We start from the raw sequence: 8256 nt of genomic DNA, 5'->3' as shown, positions 1-8256 counted from the left end.
GGTTGAAAGTCATGCATCCTAACCCTAACCACAACCCAACCAGCCACACTGCTTCTTAACACAGCACGCATCCAACCCGGAAGCCAGCCGCACCAATGTGTCGGAGGCTACACCGTGCAACCTTGTGGGTGCGCACTGCACCCGGCCCGCCACAGGAGTCACTGGTGCACGATGAGACAAGGACATCCCTACCTACCAAGCCCTCCCTAAATCAGACGACACTAGGCCAATTGTGCATCGCCCCACAGACCTCCTGGTCGCGGCCGGTTACGACAGAGCCTGGACGCGAACCCAGGGACTCTGATGGCACAGCTGGCGCAGTACAGCGCCCTTAACCACTGCGCCACCCGGGAGGCCTGAATGGAACTCTTAACCAATCCATATTTCTCAGGCAAAAAATAAATCCACCTTCAAGAAAAACATAAAAGAACATCTAATGCGATAGACCATATGACTGGACAGGAAATAGAAACATCAACTGAATGTTAAATGTGTTTCCTGTCGGGTATTTTAATTGTCTGTATTGTATACTTGTTGAGTGTTTGTGAAGTCTTGATTTGTGGTGGTTTGTGATGTCTTGTTAATTGGTGTTGGACCCCAGGAAGATTAGCTAGCATTATGGCGTTAGCTAATGGGGATCCTAACAGAAATACATGATCGAGGGATTCCGCCACACTGTAGAATCCCTCGATCATGTAGATTCATTTCCGAAGGCACTGTACATTAGGATGAGAAAGATTTTCAACATTTCTATGTGGAATTTTAATACAGTTTCAACGTATTTATAGTTAATCATAGTTCTGACGATTATGTTGGAATTAGATTGATGTAAACACTTGCTAGTAAGGTTTATGTATTTATGTTGAATTTTTACCCTACTTTCAATGTTTACAATGCTGGTTGAAATGAGAAGGAAACAGTACTGATTGGTGACCTTTTTCAAATCCAATGTATTTCCCACATTGATTCCACTCCCCAATACGTTGACCAGTTACGTTGAAACAATGTTGATTTAAACAGTGATGTTTTGTCTCTGTCTGTCTGTCTGTCTGTCTGTCTGTCTGTCTGTCAGTCTGTCAGTCTGTCAGTCTGTCTGAGTGTCTGATGGAGGCTGAGCTTATAGAGACTGTTTATCCTCGGTCTGTCTGGCTGATGGACCCTTTCTGTTCGCTTGCGTAGGTGTGTGTGTGTGTGCACGTGCGTGCATGCATCTGTCTTTGTGTGCACACTTGTGTGTACGTGTGTGTTTGCGCCTGAGTGTGTGTGACTGCAGGGGGAGAATGATGTACTGGCTAAATGAGCTGCTTTATCAGGGGGTTGGCTGCTGTCTGGGGCTTATGTCATCAATATCCTCTTATATAAACGTCAGCTGTGCCATTTTATTCAGAGCTATTTCCCACACTACTGATTACATTAGCTCAGAATGTAGGGGAGCTGCTCCCTTGTTCTCCTACTCCCCCCCGTCCCTCACTCTCTTGCTCTCTCTCTCTCTCTCTCTCTCTCTCTCTCTCTCTCTCTCTCTTGCGCCCTCTCTTACCATCCCTCACTCTCTTGCTCTCTCTTGCTCCCTATCTTACCTTCCCTCACTCTCTATCTCCCTCCTCCCCGATCTAATCCTTTATACACTCTCTGTCCCCCATAACCTCCCACACTTTCTCTATATCCTACTGAGAGAAAGAGAGAGAGAGAGAGAGAGAGAGAGAGAGAGACTGGGAGACAGGAGGGATAAAGAGCTACCGTCCCCCTTATGTCAGGTTTGCCAAACCCATTTGTTCTCCACTGTACGGTAAGTGGCTCAGGGAGACACGGTGTGGGGGTGTGTGTGTGTGTGTGTGTGTGTTTGCAGCAGGGAGACTTATGGCCAGATGGATGCTGCTGTAAAGCTCAAGGCCTTTCTGCTTCCTGGGGAGTGGATATTGTGTTGGCCAAGTGATTCATTACCAGGAGTTCAAGTGTGGAGGAGCCTGAGTGGGAGTCTGGCTGATTTAAAGAGAAATGTCAGCCTCAAAAGGACCATTAACACCTCACACACACTAGACCACACACAACCCAGTGCAGTGTATGTGAAACATACCGTATTCAGGAATACATTTGATTTAAATCACTTTTTCTGTACTCTACACTCAATTAAGTTTGGTGCTGTTTTTTAGTCGGAACAAAAGCCTTCCAAATCACTATACCCATTGATTTTATACTGTGTTGTCTGAAAGTGATGTATTAGGTAGGTAGTGTTATGTTTGTGTGTGTGTGTGTGTGTGTGTGGGGGGGGGGGGGGGGGGTGGGGGTGTGCGTGCGTGCGTGCGTACGTGTCTCAACAATGAACAACTGCTTCATCTTTGATAGGCCACTGGAATGATGAAAGTGGCATTGAGCATCAACCTTTTTAGACCAATCAGACTGTGCTAGAAGGTTACGACACTCCATGTCTCTTTTAGCCCCAGATTCTATCTCTTTTTTTCTTCTTCATTGATCTGACGAGAGGAGTCGAACACTTGATCAATGGGAGAGATGTGACATTTAAACCCTGGGTGATATACTACACCTTGGCTAGAGAGTGCAATAGTCCGTCCCATTAAGGTGAAAAAGTTCCTATAGTTTCACTGCGGCATCATTGTACGTGGATTGGGCTCAAACCTTTGTAATGTAAATCGAATTTAGAGTTCTGTGAGTGTGAAATGGCCGTACTGTAAAACCTACATTTTGACTGAAATACTTTTGTCGTCAGATAAGGGTAAATAGATCAATAAATAAGTCTCATTCTGATTGGTGGGATTTTGTATTCATGGGCTTTTCCCTTAATGAATCTGTCAGTGTGACAGACATGTGGGGTCACATTATCCCCGCCCAGCCCTCACCCCACACATTCACCGTCATTCAGCCAGAACTAACCTAGTTGCATAGACCTAATGCAAGAGAACACACCCAGTGCAAAATGGCTAATTTAGGGTTCCGTAGACTCCTTCATCTGAGTGCTACTCCATCTCCAAAATAAGATAAGTTTGGTTGATGCTGTTGTCACGCACACACATACACACACACGTGACACATGTGACACAAATATCATGTTTGTCTATTCCACCGGGCTGGTGTGATAGGATAGTGGTCCTTTGGTAGAGTTGGTAGAGCATGGCCCCTTGTAATGCCAGGGTAGTGGGTTTGTTTCCCGCGACCACCCATATGTAGAATGTACTCACGCATGACTGGAAGGCGCTTTGGATACAATAACACTGAACAAAAATATCAATGCAATGATTTTACAGAGTTACAGTTCGTGTAAGGAAGTCAGTAAATTTAAATAAGTCAATTAGGCCCTAATCTATGGATTTCACATGACTTGGAATACAGATATGCATCTGTTGGTCACAGATACCTTTCAAAAAAAAGTAGGGGTGTGTACTAGAAAACCAGCGTGACCACCATTTGCCTCACGCAGCGCGACACATCTCCTTCACATAGAGTTCATCAGGCTGTTGATTGTGGCCTATGGGATGTTGTCACTCTCCTCTTCAATGGCTGTGCGAAGTTGCTGGATTTTGGCGGGAACTTGAACATGCTGTTGTACACGTCTATCCAGAGCATCCCAAACATGCTCAATGTGTGAAATACATGTCTGGTGAGTATGCAGGCCATGGAAGAACTAGGCCAGAACCAGCTACAAGGAATTGTGTACAAATCCTTGCGACATGGGGCTGTGCATTATCATGCTGAAACATGAGGTGATGGCATCGGATGAATGGCATGACAATGGGCCTCAGGATCTCATCACAATATCTCTGTTCATTCAAATTTCCATCAATAAAATGCAATTGTGTTCATTGTCTGTAGCTTATGCCGGCTCGTACCACAACCACACCGCCACCATGAGACACTCTGTTCACAAATTTGACATCAGTAAACCGCTCACCCACACGACGCCATACACGTTGTCTGCCATCTGCCCGGTACAGTTGAAACTGGGATTCATCCATGAAGAGCACACTTCTCCAGCATGCCAATGGCCATTGAAGGTGAGAATTTGCCCACCCAAGTCGGTTTCAATGCAGAACTGCAGTCATGTCAAGACCCTGGTGATGACGAACCTACAGTTTCATCAGCTGTCCGGGTGGCTGGTCTCAGAAGATCCAGCAGATAAAGAAGCCCAGATGTGGAGGTCCTGGGCTGGCTTGATTACACATGCTCTGTGGTTGTGAGGCTGTCAGACAGCAGCAATCATTTGAGTCTGTTTGGATTAAAAATGTATTTTTTGTTCTGTATGCTGCTAAACACCTTCCCTTAAATTAAACATTGATTTTCTTCTAGAGCTCCTCTCGTTGATAAATGGTACATTATAAAAGTGCTCCAGCATTAATAAAAAAAAATATTACTCAACAACCACCATATTTTGGAAAAATGTTCTCAGACTTAATTTAAAAAAAATGATATATAAAAATAAAAAAAAGTTATGTCTTTGCCTAAGAACGGGTAGTTGACTATGCAGCCTTGGACTTGACACAATACTGACCACAACAGGCTAAACAAAAATGCCATTCATGATTAAGTTAGCTGAGCTATGGAGAGAGGAATTCTAACCCAATATTTTCCCTCACAGGTGTCCCCTGAATGAACATCCCACATCAGAGAGAAGAAAAGTTGCGAAGAGAAGGAATGAACAGAAAAGACGAGGTAAGCAGATAGATGAACGACGGAGAAAGAGAAAGACACAAAGAAAATAAGAGAGGACAGAGAGGAAAGAAGAGGAGAGGATAAGAGTGAAGAGGGTTGGCCGTAGCCTCAAGGTTACAGAGGAGGGCTGGTAACCAGAGGGTTGCCGGTTTCAATCCCCAACTCCGACTGGGTGGAAATTTGTTGGGAGTGAGCTGACAACCTGAGGGTTACTGGCTTTAATATCCTACTGTTTAACCCCAACTGCTCCCAGCCTGTAATGTTTGTGTGTTGTGTGTCATGGGTACTGTGACAGCAAAACTAATGTATAATACCTGTGCAAATAGACCAATAAAGCAAATATATTGTAAGAGAATGGACACAGTAGAACTATGCAGATAGTTGTGAGAGAATGTTATGGTAATTTTACTATTCAGTAAAGTGGCTTATATTTAAAGATGAATGGCAGCAACATCTGCTGTGTGTGTGTCATACCAGCAAGCCACACATCTTCCCCTCTGTCTCTTATTCACAGTGTTTTACTCTTGCTTTCTCTTTCTCAACTGACACTTCACTCTCTCATTTCTTTCTCTCTACACAGATGTTGCCAACTTATTCCCTCGATCCTTCTCTCATTCTCTCTCTCTGCACATTGATGGTCCCACTCCCACCTCTCTCTCTCATCATTGTCTCTCCCTTCATTGACACTTTCTCCTCTCTCTAATTGAAACCTGGCATCACATCACACACCTTAACACCGGTTGTTGCCAAGGGTCAGTCAGAGCTCTGCTGTGTCCTGAGAGTTGAATCAACTGACTCACACCATGGTACAATCCAACGTTGACTTTATTTCATTATCATTAATCCATTGTGGTTTCGCCCATAGTTAGAGATTGCACTGTTCAGTGGAGCGTAAGACACTGAGCCAAACAGCTGGGGACGAGAAAGGGGAAATCACTCACTGAGTATATCACATTAGTGACATCACTCACTATTAATGAATACATCACATTGTTGTCATCACTCATCTGTAATGAATATATCACATCAGTCACAGCTTCCACACTGTGGTGGGAGGGCCTTTCTGTTGGAGTGTGGCCTATCGTATGACTTTATCTTCCTTCAAGGCTCTTATTGGCTCGAGAGAGAGGGAACATAATGACTGGAGAAGATCTGAGTGTGTTTTCAGCGAGGCAGTCATGTCTGAACTCTCAACATGAGAACGCGTACTCTAGACTCAGCCGCCCCATAACCAACCCCCTCTTCTTCAGCTCACACCTGTGTGTGACAGAAAAGCTTACAGACATGACACACACACACACACAACTTGACTGCTGCCATCCATCATAAGAAGCACTTTTCCCTTGTGTTCCTCAAGGTGCACCTGTCCTGCTTTCTACTTTTAGCAACTCACAGGTGAACACATCTATCTGGGCTCTTATCCTTCCCTTTCAGGTCCCTCACATCTAAGCACTGACCCACTCTCAACCCTGTAATCCCTATGTCTCTCTCTCTCAGGGCTGCTGTCAGAGTCCGAGGGTAGTCTCCTTCACCAGCTGTGTGTGTGTGTGTGTGGGGGGTGGGGCGTTCAAATACGAAAACATTTCATAGGTCCCGACATCGGTGTCCTTATACGTAGCTATGGCCCTGCATGTACTTTTTTTTTAAAGAAAGTTGAAGCTCATTTTCTGTAATAAAACAATTCTAAAATGCTATTTGGGGGACTGCAAATACAAGCAAAAATAACCCCAGCCACAGTCACATTGGTTGCTGTAGCTTCATTCACCTCAATCGATCTACAAACACATAGCCTATACAATTAGCCTCTACACATTAACTAACATGAAGTCAGCTCCAGGACTATAAAAAAACTCTAATTTTATACATAGAGGGATCTGTTTGCAGAAAAAGTATTTTATTAACAAAAGATAAACACATACGTTTGCTTTACAGAACAATTGTTTTCTACAGTTTTACAGCAAAAGTTCTGCAATTCCACACATTTTGCCATGGGGTGGAGAGAAATGTTTGTCGTTTTAAAGCTAATATCCTGCAATTCTACACATTTTGCCATGACTTTTTATACCATTTTAATATGATATTTGAGTGAGAGTGACTAACAAAATCAATGGGGGCTCTTCCCTTATCTACACTGAAATAATATTTCAGTGGTCCTCTATTATGGTTAATTTTTTCTATCTCACATAGCTCATTAGTACACCCTTGTGGATGAATATATAGGTATCTATTGTAGGTCCTAGGATACAACAATGAATAACGTGGAACAAATAAATACCATCAAAGAATACCTTACAACTTACAATAATGAACACCCAGTCAAACACCTGTGAAAACCAACCTGTCCATTTATTTCAGATTTTAATACATAAACGTTGATATTTTTTGTGTCATTAACTTATTTTCACACACAAAAAAATGTGTACACTAAAATACCGAATTCTGGTGTGTGGAATTTTGAGGAGGTGGTTGCTGTGTGGGTGGGTGGGATGTTCTGCCTGTCACTTGTTCTCAACAGGCAGCCAGTCTCAGAAGGGGGACTTGATGAGGCAAAGTCCAGGCACTGTTACTCTCTTTGTTCTGAGTATTTGCAATGCTAGTTAATCTGTGTATCTCACATATTATGTGCCCAGTGTGATAGAGAATGAAAACTTTCTTAGCAGATAATGACAGCATGACAATAACAGTAGCTGTAGATGATGTAATGAGAAGTTGGAGGGTGGTTGGTAATGTAGTACATCAGGTGGATCCACGTCTGGGTGTTGGGCAGAACCCCTAGGTCCTGGAGAACAGGAATAGAGTTAAAGGGACCAGGGTAGGACACAGAGACATAAACACACAGGTTACACTTTACTGTGAGAAAATTCGAGGGACTAGTGCAGTGTTATAAATGGGAGATACAGTATGTACTTTTCAGCACTTTTGGAAGGTATAGCCTACCTCAAGCTGGTCCCCCTCTGACTCAGAGCACAGAGAATCAGACTGATCCGAACTCAACTGGCTCTGGTGGATGGGATACCTCCTGGGGAGCTCGGACAGGCGATGGGCCATGTTCAGTCTCACCTTGATTGATAACAGGAATAAATGCAATTATATTACAAATACATTTCTTACATATCTCTTAGAGAGCCAGAAATTAAATTAACAGTGGACAATAATATTTACCTGGTCAAAAACCAACCTCAGTCCGTGCCTGGAGGTGGTTCTTGAAGGCCTTCTGATCTGGTTCGACAACTTCCACCGCATCAGATGGGGTTTCAGTGATCTGAAAGTACGTTGTACAAAAATAGCAATAGATAAACAACAACACTAAGTCAATCATGGGTGAACCTTGGATTGAAGATGTCCATCATCGCCTTGGAGGTGGCCTCACCAGTCTTGTCCTTGATGGGTATCACACAAAACTACAATCCATTTTTGGTTCCAAGCACCCTTTTTAATCGGTTACAGAAGGGAATTTAGTTAAGCATGTACTCCTCATTTACTGACCGTAATGGCTATTGCCTCCACCCTCTTGGTAAAGTGATTGGTCACCGTCAGACACCAGCTGTTGCCAATTCCTGGATTTCGCGAAGGGTCCGATGAGGTCCACCCCAA

The sequence above is a fragment of the Oncorhynchus clarkii genome, chromosome 23 (genome assembly GCF_045791955.1).
Source record: "Oncorhynchus clarkii lewisi isolate Uvic-CL-2024 chromosome 23, UVic_Ocla_1.0, whole genome shotgun sequence".
Taxonomy (NCBI): Eukaryota; Metazoa; Chordata; class Actinopteri; order Salmoniformes; family Salmonidae; genus Oncorhynchus; species Oncorhynchus clarkii.
This window is presented reverse-complemented; position numbering follows the sequence as displayed.